The sequence below is a fragment of the Molothrus ater genome, chromosome 4 (genome assembly GCF_012460135.2).
Source record: "Molothrus ater isolate BHLD 08-10-18 breed brown headed cowbird chromosome 4, BPBGC_Mater_1.1, whole genome shotgun sequence".
Taxonomy (NCBI): Eukaryota; Metazoa; Chordata; class Aves; order Passeriformes; family Icteridae; genus Molothrus; species Molothrus ater.
Window position 1 is genome coordinate 63,270,309 of NC_050481.2, and position 19,269 is coordinate 63,289,577.

The following is a 19,269-nucleotide window of genomic DNA, read 5'->3' on the forward strand; positions in this document are numbered from 1 at the left end:
TACCACAGAACAAGGTGGGGGTATGAGGAGGTAGAATTACATGTACTTTACACAGGAACTTCCACTGATCCAACCCTGAACATGTCTCTGTCAGAAATATACCTGCTGAGTCACTGCCTTCCTAAGGGGAAAAATAAAAAGGAGAGAAATAAAGAAAAAATCCCCTAGCTTCCAAATAACTGCTTTTAACTACTAATATGACAGCCTAGCAACTATTACCTTTAAAAATGTGTAAATAGCAGCATATGTTGTGATGATGATCTTGCATGGTTTGTCTCTTGGGTAGCCAGCTGGGAGACGTCACATGATCAGGGGACAGATGGTGGTCAGAAGAGGATCAGCTGATGACACATTCATTTTATTAATTTATTGTTTTGTTTTGAAATTCCCGTCACTTAACCTTGGGCTTCAGGCAGCTCTTTTAATAAAACCGAACCAACCTCAGCTGCCTGTGGTCACAGCCACTGCTGGGCATCACCAGGACAGGTCAAGGGAAGCAGTACAGAGTACAAGAGGAAAACACCATGGCTTTGGGTCTGATTGGGAGCTAACACACATTAATGTAAAGCCAGGCTTGCTGTTCAACCTTTAATCATCCATTAGAGGTCTGTTTTTCTCCCTCAGACTTTAAACCACCTATGTTGTGAAAATGCCGGTTAACACTACAGAAACCCATAGCATGGCACACACAACTTGTCAAAACCCAAAGACATGTGTGGTCACTGCTTTAAGGATATTTTTAATCCAGTTTCAAGTACAACAACAAGGACAGGGTGGGTGAAAACCTTTCCAGCTGCACCAAGTTTTTTCTGTCATAGTCCACAAGTTTTCCTTCCCCTCTCCATCCACATGTGCCTGGCATATGTGTGCCTGCTCCTTGTGCTCTGTGCTGGCCCCCAGACCCCAGGATCCTGCAGAAGGGGGGCAATTGTTCCCCTGTGAAATTCACATCTCAACTTTCCTAGATGCTGTTTCCTATTAGTGTACTTGACAGATTGATATAGTGGTATAGTGCTATTTAACATCTGTTAAATAAAAGAAATGCTTTCTAATAATACCTCTCTTATTCCCCTCCTCTCAGCACCTGAAGGGGATCTAAGTTTCAAGGACTCAGGTTCTACCCCCTCCTCCTTTAGAAAATCGTTGATAATAATTATGGAGACCCCACATTGCCTCCTCTGCCTTGCCAATGCCCATGTGTCAAGTGGTTGAAAAAGAGACTGTTTTCCTACATGGGTCTGAAAGCAAGAGGAGTTTTTTAATCCCCAAATAACTCCTGCAGTCTTTGCCAGAGCCAGGGGAGGGAAAACACACCTCTCTAGGCTGTGCCTCTGCTGATGTTCTGCAGATCTGTGCAGTCCCTAGGCATCATTAAACCCTTGTCCTGGTCTCTGAGCCCTGGAGCTGTTTGTCCTGGACAAACAGCTAAGACAAGACCAGCAAACCTTTCAGGGGAAGAGCAGCTCTGTGTCAGCAAGAGCAGTCCCTGCCCAGGAGGAGGGCAGTGGCAGGAGAAGCTCTATTAGCATTTGGCTGCTTCTTACCCCTCTCCAGCTAGAGGCCAGTCAAGATTTGTCATCCCCCTCAAAGACTGGCAGGTCACCAAACTCAGAATAACTGCTGACATGGCAAGCTGTAGCTCTGCCAGACTGAAGGCACTGACAGCCCTCCTGCTGTCCCCTCTAACACCTGATGGCAGAGTCCTCCAGCATTACCTTCCTCCAAATCAAGGACCAAGCTGGCACCAAGCACCATGCAAGCAACTGAAGCTGCAACTGTTCTCATCAATAAAATAAGGATATTAAGGTCTTGGAAACCACTGACATACAAAACTGAGGTACTGAGTACACCTTTGTACATGACTCCCCTCTGTAGGGGAAAATTGTTCTCCTTCACTCTCCTGCTCACCCCAGCCCCTCCTCTGATGGGCAGTGACAAGTTCAGAAGATATTCTTGTGAACACCTCACTGGGCTGGAGTATCTCACTTGTGCCTTTCCTTTCAATGTACACCAGCTCAGAGGAATATGAATTTAAAGATCTTCTTGCAAATCTGTTCTTCATATCATCTGTCTAAACACCCTACCTTTTTTGCAATCATTATACATCAGCTTGAATAATAGCTCTCACAGCTGTTCCACCTTTCATGGTGATCTCTGAAGATAACAAACCTCAAACAGGGTAGAAGGGTTTATAATTTGCAGCTGTGGATCTAATGAAGTTCCCCTATAAATGCTGCTCTCACAGAGTTTAGACAACTCCATTAATCCTTACATATCTGTTGACTAAACCTCAGGTGATCTCTGCTAACTGACTGTGTATACAGCCTTCAGCTTTGCAAGGGTGGGCTAATGCATGCCAAATAAAACTTCCTTCAGCCAAGTTTTAGGGAATGGTGTTTTCCCCTGTGCCTGCAGGGGAATAACGGCTCCAGTCGCTCAAGCACCAGAGCCCAGCCCACAAACTGAGCCATTACACCCTGATTACAGCAGAGCATGTCCCATCCTGCTGATGGGGACTGTGGTACAAGCCAGGCAGAAACCTCTGTGCAAATCAGAATTTATTCCACTAAGGACACAAGAGATTTCTCCAACTTCTCCTAAATGTACTTCTGTGTCTGAAATCCCCACGGGAGCTGTCTACAGGGATGCTGACACACAGGTCACTGCCTATAGGGGTTTTTAGACATGGAAGAACACTTGCTTTGGTTCAGGAGAGTCTCGATGCCAACTGGCAGCAAACACCAGTGACACCAGGAGGAGAAGTTTCCTGCTGAAGGAGCATCACCCCTCAAAGACACAGGTCCAACTCTACAGCACATGGGTACTTCAGTAGACTATTTTGTAATGTCTTGATTACATAAAAATAATAATAATAAAATAAACAACCCCACCCACCAATCAACCAAAGCTGCTTTCACCCTTGGTGTTTGGGGCAAGCTGTTAAAAGCAAGGCTGTCCAAAGCACAGGCTGGTCACTGCTCTTTGCAATCCTGCGGTCTGGCCCACCAGGAGCTTAACACATGTGGGTAATAACACATCTTGGAACTGGACAGTAACTGCAGAGCATTCTCTGGGAATTTCAGTGCAGACACACCTTGATAACTGCTTAAAAGGGTGCAGTACTGTGTACGTGTTTGTCTAAAAGCATTTGGAGTTTGCAGGGGGATACTATTTTGTAAGTTCAAAAAGGCCAAATTGTGTTGGGAGGCTGCCTCCTGCCCCACATTTTGCTATCCACTGGGCTAAGGCCCACTTTCTAGAGTCTTACAGAGAATTATGGGTTTAGTATCTCCTACTATTGCCTACTGCAATTTGCAAAGATGATTAAATGCAATGCCAGTGCAGACAGGCTGAGGAATGAGGCAGTGGAGAGCAGCAACTGTGAAAAAGGACCTGGGAGTCCTGGTCAATGGCAAAAGCTAAATATGAGTCAGCAGTGCCCTGGAAGACAGGAGGGACATCCATGTCCTGGGGTGCATCCTTGTGGATCCCTTCCAATTCAGGATCCTCTGTGATACTGTGATCCTCTCTGAGAGAAGAAATACTCTGTGAAATACTCTGTGAAGTATAGGAAATATTCTTCCATACTTCTGAAAAGCTCGGCCAGAGAAGATAGGCTGGGACAGATGATCAGGAGAAGCTGCCTTTTTTTCTCCTCCAAGAAACCACCAATGAAGCTGCTGTGCTCAGGAGGAGCTGGGAATGAGGAGCTCACCCAGAGGTAGAGAAGCACCCTGCAGGCAGTGGTGCCTGGCTTAGGACCTCCAGCAAGGTCCCTGCACTGTGCAGTCTGCCAGCGTCCTTGGGTGATGGGGTCATGGGGGTTTGTAAAGGCTCAGAAGTGACAGAAAACCACAGGGATGTGAACAGAGAGCCATCAGATCAATGTTGTGGAGCACAGACGCAGCTCGTGCATCCTACTGCCTGTGAGGGAATTTTTACTATACAGCAGCATTTGCAAAGGAAGCCCAGAGGTATCCAAACTGCAGGAGGGTCTATTACAAATACAGAACAACAACAAAAAGATATTCAGGCTGAGGAAAAACAGTAGCTGTCTTGAGATACATAAAAAAGGGCAATCCCTTTCCTCAGAGGCCCTGCAACTTAACTGGGACATGCCACAAGGGAAACAAGCAGGAGAGACCAGAAGAGACAAGTGACAGCAACACATCACTGAGCAAAGGCCATTGCATGGCTAGATAGCTTTTATGTACATCTAAAATAAATAACACCTGCACAGAATTCTGACAACAGAAACGGGTGCTGTGCAGGAGGCTGGCTGAAGGGAAGGCTGATGTGGGGCAGAGAAGATTTTGACAACACTAGAACAAAACCAAGAAAAATAAAGGTTTCCACCCAAAAGCCCTGCCCCACAGGACTGAGTGACAGGTCTCCCTGATGGAGGAGCAGGGCACTGGGCAGCCCACAAGGATTGTGTTCTGGGAAGGTGCAGGTGAGCTGCAGGAAGCTGGAGTGGGTTTTTTATTTCATTTTGCAAGAAACATCCTGCTTAAATTTCACTGCATTCAGAACATTTCCCAAAAGCATTTTGATCTTGCTGAACTGGCAGATTCTGACCAAAAATATCTCCTTTGCCTATTTTAGTAGTAACCATGGAAGCCAGCTTTGCACTGACACTCAGTTGGAGAGAGGGTGGCGAGAGACAGCGAGGTGAATGCAGACAAGCTGGGAAATGAGGCTTCAGCAGTTTTTGTGGTCAGATCAGGAAGCATTAGCAGGCAAAAGGGAGAACTGGAATTACATGGGGCTTTAGAAGAAGGAGTTCATGGACTGCAGGGAACCTAGAGAATTCACTGTTTGGAGAAACCAGGTATAGACTGCTATGTTCATAGTAATTAGATTAAAAATTACAGTACTGAGATTTTTTAAATTACTTTATTGTTAAAGTTTAGCAGAAACAGACACTTGTGTTGCAGACCGTAGTTTAGCATATTGGAGGGGGGAAAAAAAATCCCTTACGTCCAGAAGGTACAAGTAATCACTTCCCAAATGTCTGGCAATATTATGCAGGCAGGATGTCAAACTAGATGGACTTTGAGTCACACATGTTCCTAAATTTTCAAGCATACAGGAAAAGACAGGCCAAATTATTTAAAATTTAGTTATATAATATTGAAAACAAAGTACATCAGTTCTACATGTGTCATACTCCCAATTTATAACAAACAGAGAATTTCCTAGATTTCCTTACTCTTTCGAAATAATTTGCAGGTCCCTTAGCATATGGAACAACTCTGCAGAATGTAGTATCAGACATACTCCTTTTCTGGCAAGCAAGCAACAAATCATATTACAATGACAATCGCTCAGTTCCCAATGAATGGTTTCCCAAATCCTGCTTGAAAAAAATTATTTTGGCCCTGCTTACTTACTGGGGTTAGTCAATAAGTCCTCCTGCCTGGTTTGGTTTTTAGCACATTTGAGCAAATTACATGCTGAAAAGTGTCTAATTCATTAAAAACTGCTGCTACAGTGCTACGCAAATATTGCTCTCCCAGTAGCAAATTCCTCTGAGAACCTGTTCTAAACACTTCGCTTTAGATATAAACCGTAAATTAATCCAGTTCGGATTTGAGATATATCACACAAAAGAAGAAAAATAATCCCTGTTGTGCACAAGTGTGCCTTGTGCCGAGTGCGGTTCCCATGACTCAGCAGGGCAGGAGGGAAAAGCCGTGTCACGAACACGGCGATGAGGCAGCTGTTCCATCGGCCGCTGCTCCATCGGCCGCTGCGGCTGCACGCAGACAGAATCGCCGAGCCCCGGCAGGAGCGAACGGGCGCTGCCGGTGCCACCCCGTGCTCGCTGCAGTGTGAGAGGCAGCGGCGTTCACATAAAGGCTGGCAGGAGGTGATCGATGATCGATCCTCCAGCGAGGGGCCAGCCCCGGCCCGGGCAGAGGGAGCCGAGCGCCGGGAGCGCGGGGCCTCCAGCCCAGCGGGTTCGGGAGCGAGCGGGGCTCCGGCCCGGCGGGTTCGGGAGCGAGCGGGGCTCCGGCCCAGGGGGTTCGGGAGCTCTAGCCCAGCGGGTTTGGGAGCACAGGGCTCCATCCCGGCGGGTTCGGGAGCGCGGGGCTCCGGCCCGGCGGGTCTGGCAGCGAGCGGCAGCACTGCCTTCCACAAGCAGCTTCCAGCTCGCTGCTCTTGCCGAAGAAGAGCGTGTGGGCCCTTTTCCAGCCACCTCAGAGGAGCTGCAGTGCAAGTTGCTGGCAATTCGCTGCCAGAAGCCCGGCCTCGCTGCTCACAGCCTGCTACTGGCTTGGCAGCCGGCTGCATCCACCTCCAGCTGTGTGCATCCCCTCACTGTGTGTCCCTGACTCCCTGCCAGGGCTGGCAATGGACGCGGGAAGGCCGCAGCCGCCCCTTGTCCCCGCTGCCCTCAGGCCACAGCCGCGCTCCAGGTGAGCTCCCGGGAACACCTCGCACCATGGGATTAGCTCCTGCTGCTCTGCAGTTTAATCACCCACAGGTTTTCAAAATAAAAAGCATTAAAATCCAAAGACGCCTGCCAAATGGAGAAAAGTCAGAAAAGCTCCTGCCTATCTTGCATTTCTGCTTGGGGACCCAAGCCTACCCCCAGCTGCAGCCCTTTCCTCTAAAAAGGTTCACTCAGCTCTCGAGCCCCTCAGAGGAAAATTTAAAGATTTAAAAAAAATATTTCAGATAAAATATTTAGGGCACTGGAGATTTTCATATCAGTTCATAAAAGATTTAAATACTAAAATGTAAATGGTGGTTTGGGTATTACTGCAAAGCAGCCTCAGGAATGGAAATTCAAGAAAAGAGTTGCAACCTAAAAAGTTCAGACAGTACTCTTAAGAGTATTCTTAAAAGCCTGTCCCACCTGAGAGCTGCCAAAAACATAAAAAAAATCAAATTCACCAGCACCCTCATGCTGTGATAGAAAACAAGCATAGAGCATATCTACTTCAATGGTTGCTGATGGAAGCTGAGACCATAAAAGAGGCAGGTGCCATTTCTGGGATGGGCTGACAGCAACATCACCCATCCCACAGCATCCATGTCCTGACACTGGAAGCATATCCATCTTCTGAGTGAACTACACTTTATTCCCAATGCCATGCTCAAACTCTTTCAGAGGAGTTAAGTTCCTCTGAGAGTTATTGATGGGGTCTATGAAGTCCTCTGTGGTTTGTGTTTGCAAATCCTTGCACCAAAAGGATGACTTCTGCCTTTGTGCAGGTGATCCACACAAATCCTTCAGCTACCACAACACTGGGCAGCATCTCCAAGACAAAGACAGGATTGGGAACTTAAGCATCAACTCTCAGCTCTTGTGATAGGCAGGAGAACCCATCTCAATGTAGAAAGGTTTATTGCAATATGCATGTCTAACATTGCCCCTTTTAACACAGAGGTTTGCAGTATTTGAGGTCCTGTGATCCTGATGCCTTCAGAGGCTACCTAGAACAGAGGCTACACAGTGTTAAAGGAATAAAATAAGTATCTATTAAAAGGCCTTCAAAGGATACACCTTGGGCAGTACAACAGCCTGGCTAAGGCTACACCCAAGATGGACCCCAGGTCATGAGTTTTCACACTTTTATAAATTTTGGTCCATTTACCAAATTGGGATTCATTGTCCAATTACAGATGCAGGTTATGAAGTGCCATCCTCCCAGATTGTTCTCCTCAATTCACTGTTGTTTATACTCTTTGGGCCTGAAGCTGCAATGGTGTCCTTGGTTCTCGGGCTGGAAAATGATTGTTTTGTCTAACTAAACTGTGAGGAGAACTTGCTTACACTTTATATGAAGTTCAGAGTTATATACTAATGCAGTACAGAATCTGGAAAATATTAAAGCTAAAGCTTAAGACATCAATCCCTCTTGGTTAAAGGATAGAGTCTTGTTCCCTGGTCATCCTAGGGACAGCCAGGAGGGATCATCCACCACTCACCTCCAAGTGTGCCCCTCCAGCCAGGACCCAACATCTCCTCTCGCTGCCTTCACTGTTTAATTGCTGTTATGTTCCTCATTGTCTCCTGGCTTCTCCCAGCTGTTTTCCCCTCACATTGGCTCCCTGCTGTTTATCACACACTACTCTGCTCCAGTCACTCTCCACCCAGCAGGGTTCAGTTTATATTCCAGCCTTAGTATGCCACTCTGATCCAGGCATTATCTTCCATTGTTCTGGCTAAAACTAAACCAAGGAGTGTGTCCTTGCTTCCTCTCATGGCTGCAGTGCAATGCTGCCAGCAAACCCATCAGCCCACAGCCCAAGGACACATTTCCCAGCTAGGACAGGAGCATTCTGGCCAGCCTGAGGAAGCCCATCTGCCTCCTTTCATAAATTCCCCTGAACTAATGCACACCCACAAACCACATTTGGATGCAAACTTCTCTAGATTCAAGACCAGCTGTCCAGTAACACCAGTGGTTTTAAAGTCCTGCCTGGTGCTTTTCATTCAAGGTGGCATTCAGTGTTGTAGCCTGGAGGATGGGCCCCAAGTGCAGGGAAAACAGCATCATTTGCTTGGCTATAAATACCCAGTGCAATGGGATTATTCACAAAATCATAGACTATCTCAATTGGGAAAGGACCCATTAGGATCTCCAACTCCTTGCTACTCACAGGACTACCAAAAACTGAACCATACAAACAAGAGCATCATTTAGACATTCCTTGAACTCAGCCAGGCTTAGTGCCATGGCCACCTTCCCAGGAGCCTGTTCAGTGACTGACCACCCTCTCAGTGAAGACCCCCTTTCTAATGTCCAATCTGAACTTCCCCTGATGCAGATGTGGATGCAAGCAAAGCTAAGACTACACCAGAAGGAGTGACAGTGTACCTGCCATCATCCATTTCTCAGCTGAATCAATTATGCAATCAAAAGGATTAATTTAAATTATGGATTAACTGGCCTCAGTTCGCCTGTGGCAAATTAGCAAGCACTCAAATGACTTCTTTTTGGCAGAGAAACTGCCTTCACTAGGTCAGCAAAGATTTTTCTGAAGAGTAACAAAACTGAAGAGCTATGGATTTTCAGTCCTGGAGAGCTGAACCTGTTTCCAGCTGAGTTTCATAGGGGACCAGGCATATACAGATTAAATAAGAAACCTAGCTGGGATGTTTGAGGGGGAAGTGCAGACCTGAAGTGTATGGAACCTAAAACCACCCAGGAGACACACAGCATGAAGATGCAAGTACAGACAAGCTGTCTGAAGGGAGTCTGTGGCAGATGTGAATGGCACCAGGGAATTCTAATTTTGTTTCATCCCTGAACATTCACTTGACAGATTTCTGCACAGCCAGAAGGATCCCCATGTTCTTAGCAAGTCTTCAATTGCTCAGAAGGTTGGGATGCTATGGTTATAAAATGCAGCTTTAATGAGTGTAGGACAAGGGACCTAAACAAAGAAACAAGGAACCACATCTGATTGCAGAGAAACAAGACTAAACAATTTACAGAAAATCAAACCAGTTCACAGCACAGTGTCTCATTCTCTTTAGTGGTCAATGTTTTCCATTCCCTGTGCAAACAGGAGGACACAGTGTCTTTCCCAGGGGAGGCACTCTCCTGCAACTGCTATTAGAGGCAATTGGCCAACTCCAAAAGACTTAAAAAGTCAGCTCTCTTCTCCCCCCACCTCACTCCCCTTATTGTAAAAACTACTTGGACTGGCTTTAGCTCCTCTTTTACTGTGGCCTTAAAAGAGCTCAACAGCCTGATCCACAAACCTTGCCAAGCAAGGGCTGAAAAAGTACAACTGCCTCTTGTCAGCATCTCACCAGCTGTACAGATGAAAATATTCCCCACGCTGACTTTAATGCCCAGTAGCAACATCCCAGGGGCTGAAGCCACTCAAGCAGACCAAAAACGCATCACAGGAGTCTAAAACATTCAGGGCTCGTGTCATGGTTTTCTCCATTTGCAGCTTCTTTCCTCTCTGCACACTGCACTTCATGATAACTGGACAGGCAGGTTATATTAAAGCTCATGCCTACTCTGTCAAATGATTTCTCATCAAGTCTCAGCAGGAACTAATTGAAGATTAAACTAATCATTCCTTGAGGCCTCTTCTGGAGTGTTTTATCACTTTTTGCGAATCCATTAAGGAGAACTTAAGTGAAGTGCTGATCTGGCAGGACCACTGAGCACACAAGCTGGAGTGACTGGACAACCCAACACACATGAGAGAAACAAAGGCTTCAGATATTCTCTATAAATGAGACAAGACCAACCTTTATCCATTTCTTTGGCTGTAAAAACCAGCCTAGCAAAACAGCAATAAGTGTTTTCCAAAACAACATCCTGCCTTCCTGAAAACAAAGGAGCAAGGCTGACAAGAGCTGCTTGATGTTACATGAAGTATTCCTGTGGAATTCTCTGATCTTCCCTGCCTGAAATCTGGAGAATACCACAAGCAGCCACCAATTACCAGCCCCTGTAGCTTGTGTTGATCCCTGCTTTAACCTGCTTCCACAATAGCCAAATTCTTCCATCAACAGATCTGTAGCTTCATCCCTGACCTCTGATCCAGCCAGCGCCTCTCTGGGTATTGTACACAGCTATCAGATAACAACAATTGACATCCAGCCCTCCTCCAGCCTCAGGGTAAAGGCCATAACTACTGGGGCATGGCAGACCCCCAGATGAAAAAATTAATGTACTTTTTCTGCAGTGCCTTGCAGGGTTAAAGGAGTCATTTATCCTGACATGAAAGCTGAAAGAAAGGTCCAAAAAGCTTTTTTTTTGTTGTTTTGAAGCAAAAGAAAACACCCCCTGGAATGGCAGAACCAGACATTCCACTCAGTAATAAAATTCATGGTCCCAAAAGCAGGACCAGACTTACACTTACTTGTGTTTGGTTTGAAAAAAATACACATTTTCAAGCCTCTTCTAGTGTAAAAGCAGAAGAGAACCCTGAATATCAGTCACCAGAACTATCAGGATTATTTTGAGAGTATTGTATACAGCTCATTACTGTAAATGTTTTAGAAACATTTTTGTGCTATATTCTACTCTGCCTCTCCCTATATTTTTTTCATCTTATAAGTGAGAAGTCCTTAAGGCAGGCATCACATACAAGTTCCCATCTAAGCCTTTAAAATACTACAGGCAGTGTGAGTTTCTGGAATCAGCCAAGGTTTCTGGAATCATTCTCATTTTAAAGATAATTTAGATGCCTCTCAATACTTTCAAAGTGCTACAATGCGAGAAAGCAAGATCAGCTTTGGTTTAGATTATTAACATAATATGATTGCAGTGCACTCAGGAATGGTAAAAAAATCAACTCTCTTTCTTTCCCAATTGCTCAATTCAGTATGAAACTACAGTAAAACTGTAAGCAAATCTTGTGAATAAGGTTTTCATTTGAACTTGACACAGAGCCAACATCTGTATTGCTATTTATTTACACACACACATATAAATACATGCAGTTTTCATACTTATATATATATACACACACATGCACATTATTTTACCTGGTTGCTTTCTAACAGTAGCTATTCCTATGCAAGTCTTGGAAGAGGAGAAGAAAGAACAGCAGAAGCAAGACCAGGCCATGGCCTCACCACAGAGCCCAGGGAAAGGTCTCTATTGGCACATTAAACCTCACAAAGTGGAAAAGCATTGTATTTTCCCTCCAAAAACTCAGAAAAGCATTGTATGTCCTTAGAGACTGCACCATCTCAGGTCAAAACCAAGACTACTAAAAATCAAAACCATGCTTGGATGCCACAAGTTGTTTTTCTGTGTCCTGTAGTGTTACATAAGCATCACCTAAAACAGAAATTACTTTGCCTGTCTTTAAAGCAATACTCTCATCAGGGAACTCTGCAGGTAAAAGCTTGGGGAAATAATAAGTCCAACATGGACCTGCAGGAAGGCCTGTCCCTCATGAGGCACAAAAAAATGCTGGACTCATAAACCATGAAGAAAAAGATCAACACATTTTAAAATACACCCCTTCAGCCTACTGCCTAAAATCTCTGAAATGGTCCATCCACAGAGCACCCCCAGAGTCAGTGCATCAGAAGGAATCAAATGGTTCAAGGACAAAGCCTTGCCAGTTAAACCCTGGGAAAACTCAGGTCAGTGATCACAGAGAGCAGCTGTCACATCAGGGGCTCCTCTGCCCAGGAGGTACCAACCTCCTGTGTGAAGTGACTCCCCAGAAGGGACTGAAACAGTGGCCAACTTGACCTCCTCTGGATGAAGAGAAGACAACACAGCACCTTCTACACACTCACAAGTTGCAGCCCTGAACCACTTGGCTCCATTCTCTTCCCCAGCTTTTCAGAGGAGCAGAAGGAAAGCACAGGGTCAACCCACAAACCTGCGCTTTTATAACTGTAAGAATTTTATGGTGTGGAAGAAAAGCTTCAGTACCTGCTGTCCTAGGAACAGAAGATCGTCCATGAGCCTTAAAGTCACCACAGGACTCCTCACAGCAGATCACAGACCCAGAGCAGAGCTTCACATCTGGGGACAGAGAGTTTGGCAGGACAAGGCTCCATGTTGGGAGTGGACTGAGGGGATATTTCCTACCAGTCCAGAGTCACCCACACTCTGCCAGGGCTGTCTTGAAAAGGTCTAGAGAGGTGGGTTTGGTGCAGTTTTCAAACTCTAGCCTTTCAAACTGCACCAATAAAGGCCTTCCCCATTCCCCAGTCAAACATAAGTAACCTGAATCAGCCCATAAGCCTTCAACAAACTCATACCTGTGTCCTGAAAGCTGCTCACTTGAAGCCTAAAGAATATGACAGACACTCTCACCTGCACATCTCACCTCTGCCAACCAAAGATCTCCTTAAAAGTCATTCCAGTCTCACCCAGGGCACCAGCAGGTTTAATTTTTCCTGACTTTTCTCATCTGCCCAACTTCTCCATTAGCAAGTTAACACTCAATGCTCAGCCTGCTGTCCTTCAGAGGATCACAAATCTTCCTTTAACATATGGTGGGTCCTCAAGGTACTGTAGTTGCTATTTTACACAAGGAGAAGGCAGAGACAAGCAAAGGGGGAAATTTCTAAAGCTTCTAAATGACTGTGAAATTCATGAAGGAATTTTCAAAAGAGAATTGGACTGTCCAGAGCTGAAGTTAACCTTGCAAGTCCTTCAGTCACATCTCACAATGAAACACCCTCAATTCACTTCAGGCAAGGTCCTCAAAGCCACACAGGGACCTGAAGAGTATCACAACAGGAAATTCCAAATCTAAAATGCAGAGCTAAATGAGCCATGACTTCTCCCCTCCTCCAACCCAACAGTCCACAGGAACCAACTTTTTCACCAAAAGAAGGTTTTTTAGGTACCTCAAGTTTCCTTTCCTCCATGCTGAGATCCAGACATTGTGGCCAAGCTGAACCTCTCAGCACTGATGCCTGTGAAGCCCCTTTGGGTCTGAGGAGTCCTGGGCACAGCCAGCTCTCCTCAGCTGGCTCTGGGGTCCATGTGAGGGAGCAGTCACTCGAGTTCCATTTAAAGATGTGGCTGGGGCAAGAGGGTGTGGCTGGGGTGGCACCACAACAGCACCCGCTGCCAGGGCAAAGTGGTTGCAACCTCTCCCTGTGGATAGAGGCACTGGGCTTGGACTCTGCCTCCAGGGCTGGTTTTGATTTTTATCCAGAGATGTTTTAATGCAAATTATATAGTAAGCAGCCTTGGGAATGCTGCCAGATACCTGCTCCCCACCTCCCTCAGGTAGGCAACAGTCAGGCCCCCACTTGCTTCTCCTCTCTGGGTCTGCGAATCCTTCTCTGCACCATGGCACAACTTCAATAGGAAGGGCTGAGAGGTTGCCTACAGCCTGGGAAGGGACAGGTGGATTTGAATATCCCTTGGGAGAAGGAGGACCCAAACCCAAGTTCGACCACTTCTGAGATGAATATTAAAACCATTAAGTTATTATATGAAAACCACCACACCAATCATTTGTATCTTAAGCAGCAAGTGCAGGGCTGTGAGCTCAGACCTGAGCAGCAGGGGCAGGTTTGACTCACCGGGCTGGGTTTGGAGCTTGCAGAGTGTGGGAGTTGCTCATGGGACACAGCGTGAGAGCTGGCATGGGGATACAGGTGGGAAAAGGGGATACATGGGGATACAGGTGGGAAAAGGGGCTCCAGGAGCCTGAGCAGACACCAAGGAAAGGACTGTGGAGGGAACCAGATCCTGCAAACAACATCTGCTCCCACCATTTGAAGTCCTCACCTCACTTTAGGGTTAAAATATCAAACTAAAATCTCTCTTATCGCCACTAAAGTGCCTTTACATTGGATTTTTAAGCGTTTGTTTAAGCTGAGGTTAAAAAGAGTCTGGGCTCCTTGACTGCTAAGCAGATCATAAAACCCTCTGAGTACAATAGGCTATAGAAAGTTTTCTAAGTTTTCCCAATGACTGAGTGCCTAGTTAGCTTCTTGCACCTTCTTCATCCTCAAACTAAAAGAGCTTAGCTGCAAAAGTTTAACTAAAGGCATTTCTTAAAGGAATTTTGAGAGTAGCTGTTAAAAACACATTGTTAGCCAATGTGTTTTTATCACAACCCAACACAATAAAGTATCAGCTAGCTCTACATTTTATTGTTAGGAAAAAGGCTTTAATTAAAGAGCAATTCTACATGTGTGCTTTTAAACAGTGTAAGCCTGATTTTCTTCAAATTTGTTGTTTCTTCCAATTCTTTAGATATACATTTGAAAGAAGAGAAGGGCAGGCAGCACTATTTGCAAGTTGCAAATAAGTATTTTTAGAAAATAAATATATTTTAATCTCACAGAAACAGACTAACCCTAAAAGTAGGAGGTATGAAGTAGAAAAGTGGTACTTTTTGACAAAACAGAGGAGGTGTCCCTCTAAATAGGGATAGATGAATAGGGTGAGTAAATATTTGCATTTCATTTTAGATATTTAGCAAGATAATTTTCTAGGTAGATGTGTACAAGATCTCCAGAATTTGTTTCAGGCCCATTCAGGAATAAAATCTGACACAAGACTTTGATTTAGATTTCAGACTCATCTCGGTGACAGTCATCAGTTTATCCAGCAGCATTAAAAGTGAACAGCAAGTGCCCTAAACTTCCTCCCACAGACTAAGAAAGTGAGAGGTAAAACTCTCTGTCATTCCACGCTGATGATTTTTAGACAGAATTTCCCACTCACCTTAGCAAGGTGATAATTAAAAAATCTGTGCCAAGGAACACAACCTCCTCACTGGCCCCCCACAGCTCTGAGCACTCCTGCTGCTGGAAGTTCACATCCTGTATCTAGAGCATCACAAAGTGCTGGGGACACTTGTGTTAGCAAAAAGTACACAGTTGCACAGAGATTAAATTCTTTGGTAGTCCCTTTTTTTTTGAATTTTCATCCTAAGGAAAAAGAAGAGGGAATCCTGCATTTTTCTAAGTCTGAACATAAGGACACAGACACAGCTTGTGATCCATCCAACCAAGCACCTGGTGGCTACAGAAGAAATTCCACACTGCTGTGTCTCCAGTGGCTTGCTACAGTTATTTTTTCAGCATTTGCAGTGGTGTGGGAGCCTTACAAAGTTTAATATTGCTTTTCTCTTTTAGAGAGCAATGCCGGCCAATCCTCCTTGCACTATCACATTATTTAATCAAACATCCAAAAATTAATTACACCACATGCCAATACAGAGTGCAGTTTTACTGGCCCTAAATCAGGGCTGGGTTGTGCTTTTGTAACTAGTACTCTCTCTAAATATGCTCAACTTGAACGAGCTGTACCCTCTGCCTGCTGGGAGGGATTTCCCACGTGCATTTCACAGGATGGATCCACACCCCACAGGGGATATCTGAGCTCAGGCTTTTTTTTTCCCCCACAGAACACCAAGGTGCAGATCAGAGCTTGCCTGATATCCACAGTAGTTGCTGTATTATCTGTCAGTGTGTGTTCTGCACCACAAAGAAAGAGAATCCAGGCTGCAGGAAACTCTGCTGCACATACCACCACCTTCCTCTGAATCCCGCTGTGAGGAAAGCCTCTGTGCCCACTGTGCCACTCTCCCAGCATGAGCTGCCACTCAAACCCAAGGCTGGCACTACCACCACCCCTTACTCAGAGGCAAGCAAGCTCCCATTGCCCTGCATCCCTCCTTTTCCACATGTCAGTTGAGAATTTTCCTGCTTGGCACTGGAGCTCAGCATTGATTTTTTTTTTTTTTAACTCCCCATGGTTTGGCAGTGTTTGTTTTCTCAGACCAATCTCCATCATTCTCCCAAAATGTAGAAGGAAGCAAAGATCATGTGAAAATCCAAAGCTCCCACACAGCACTGTGGAGCTCTCCTAGAGCCCTGAGCAGCCTGTCCTTCCTCAGCAGTCTGTCCTTCCTCAGCAGCCTGTCCTTCCTCAGCAGCCTGTCCTTCCTCAGCAGCCTGTCCTTCCTCAGCAGCCTGTCCTTCCTGCCAGCCTACAACACCTCCCAGCCCTTCAGCTCCTGGGCAGATGTTCCAGTGAGAAGGACATTCACTCCAGAGCTTTGTCAATGACACAGTCGCTTCTGTGGTTGCAAAATACAGCCAAAATCTGAAAAAAACATACCCTCTGGTTCACACTTCTGCCTAGGTCAGTCACCAAGGATGCTCCACATAAGCTAGAGATTGGGTGTTGGTACAGCACTCAGTAGCCCTAAGAAGCAGAATCTCCCAATGAATACAAAAAAAGACAGCTTCTACTGAGATTCAAGCTGTCCCTAGATAGAAAGGGTGGTTCATCAGGAGATTGGTCTGGCCTCTGAAACAAATGCATCAAATTCTAAATATTTATTGATTTGATCCAAATGGGTGCCTTTTCTGGGCCTGGCACTAACCAAGACAAATTTGCATGCTTCAAACAAGAGGCAGCACCAGAATTGCAAATGTCTTTTCCATAGACCAGGGCAGCAGCTCACCTTTTCTCTTCTGACACAGGCAGAGAGTGCCCAGAGCCTTCTCAGAGTAGTTTCCCTGACTCTCAGAACAGTCTCTAGGATGTGTTGTAATAGTATAGATCTAAAATGGTTATGTGGATCACTGAATGCATCTTCCACTGATTTGTGATGCATTTCAATAACTTTACAAGCAAGAAAACAACACGCATCAATCAATGAAAATGAAGGAATTTTTTTTCCTATGTGGATTATATTAAAATTTTTAGCCCACTTAAAACAGACATCCTCAATTAAAATTGTATCTGGCTACAATGAGGTAGTGCTCTCCTTGTGACCGATTCATTATTGCATAGACTTGATTTTTAGCATGGGGGAAAAGGGGTTTCACTGGTATGGAATTGTTTCTCAAATAAAGTAAGGAAAACTGAAATAACAAAAGAGAAGAATTCCTTTAACCATGGCTATATGGGGGATTTTGTCAGCCTAACTATTCTGCAACAGAAACAACCATGAACTCTTCTCTCCCAATGATTATCTCAACCATCTCTCTGAACAGTACAAGCAAAAAATTCCTCGTACCTTCCTTCCTTTAGTGAGGGCTATGGGAAACAGCAGAGACATCAGACACTTTACATGCTTACCTCTCCCCATATGTCCCACAGATGCCAAAACTCAAAAATTTCCTTTCCTTGATGTCAAAATAAATATGAAAAAGGATTTTCACAAACATAAAAGAGATGGGGAAGGGAAAATTGGGCAGCTTTTCAGTGGATATGATAGATAATTCAGATGCAACCCAAAAAAAATTGTTTTAGAATCTAGCTCAGTTTTCAGGATGAGTGACACTGCTGAACAAGGGGGGAAGGCACAATAGGTGGTGTAACAAGAGTAGGACAGCTGTCTCCTGACATGTAGGCAGAGCTGAACAAGCTTTATGCATTCAGGGACCAGACAGTTCTCTGGCAGCATTTGAGAAACACATGAAACACATGAAAAAGCTGAGTGCCATGGTGCCAGCAGGAGGAGAGTCTGGACACGTTGATCACAGGGGTCCTTTCCAACCTGTGTTTAAATCTCTCGGCAGAGAAACCCTCGTGTGCCTATGACCATTCTTGTAGCTTTCATATGTCTTATTTCTACTTCTCCTCTATTCCAGACACAGTTATCACACTGTGCAACACATGGGTACATTGTGGATTTACACTAAACCCTTTTTGGTTTTATTTTAGGTCTATTTAAAGTCTTTTACATCCCATTTACCATCCTGATCGCTCCTAAGGATTGAGCTGATACCTTCCAAGAACTACTCACAATGACACCAAGATATTTTCCTGAGTGGTGACATCTCTGTGGATGCCTGTGTACGCTTCTTTTCCCTTTCTGCATTGCTTTGCAGATGTCTAGATTAGGTGAGAAAATGGAGAATATTCACAGCCAGTTTTAATTTTAACCTACCTTGAAAATTTCTCACTGGTGAGTTTGTCAATTCTCCTTTTTCCCCTAGAGCTTTAGTAGGTAATTTAACAATAGAGAAACCAGCAGAGATTCATCACCATCTGGTGATGTCCTGCAATTTGAAAAAGGATGACTCAATCCCCACCCTCTGTTTTGCCTTTTATCTAATTAGAACCATGACCAGTTCAAAACTACAGGAACACATTCCCTTTTATATCTTGACTGTTTAGGGGGTTTGATGACTATTGCTAAGGGACCTTGGAAGTTCAGCTATGCCTTATGAGCTGAATCATCTCTGCACAAGGGCTGCTGGGCTTCAAAACACACACATATGTGACAGCCTCCTTCTACAAAATTCATTTTTACATTGACTCAATATGTCATATTTACAGGTCTTCATTTTATTTTCCATAAATAAAATGGAAATCAACCAGGGCAGGTTCGATTTGCCGGCATAGCCAGCCCTTTAAACATCAGTTGCATTTACCACCTTCACTTGCCACATCAGTTATTTAGTTCATATCAAAGGAAACCATTAATTTAAAAACTCCACATTTGGGACTCTTGGGTGGCTACCATGGCTACCACCTATTTTTATCAAAAGTATTACGCATTTATCCAATTGTTCTAAACCTGTTCTGCTGACACTTCAGTTTAAAACACACTTTTAAATGCTTCCAGATACCAAAATTTTCCAGAAAAGAGAGTTCCCTGAGATGTTTTATAATGAACAGCAAAGCAAAGATTTATTTAGCCTTGCTATAACAGCCCTGTGTTCTTTGAGTGTTCTTATTACCCTGCAATTGCCTATCAAGCCTGCTGATGGACAGGCTCCCTACCCTTCATGTGTTTGAAGGGGTTTTCTCATTGTTTCTATGAGTTTTGCAAGTTGCTCCTCAAAATTGATTTTACCTGCCTTGTTTAACTTGCCTTGTTTAA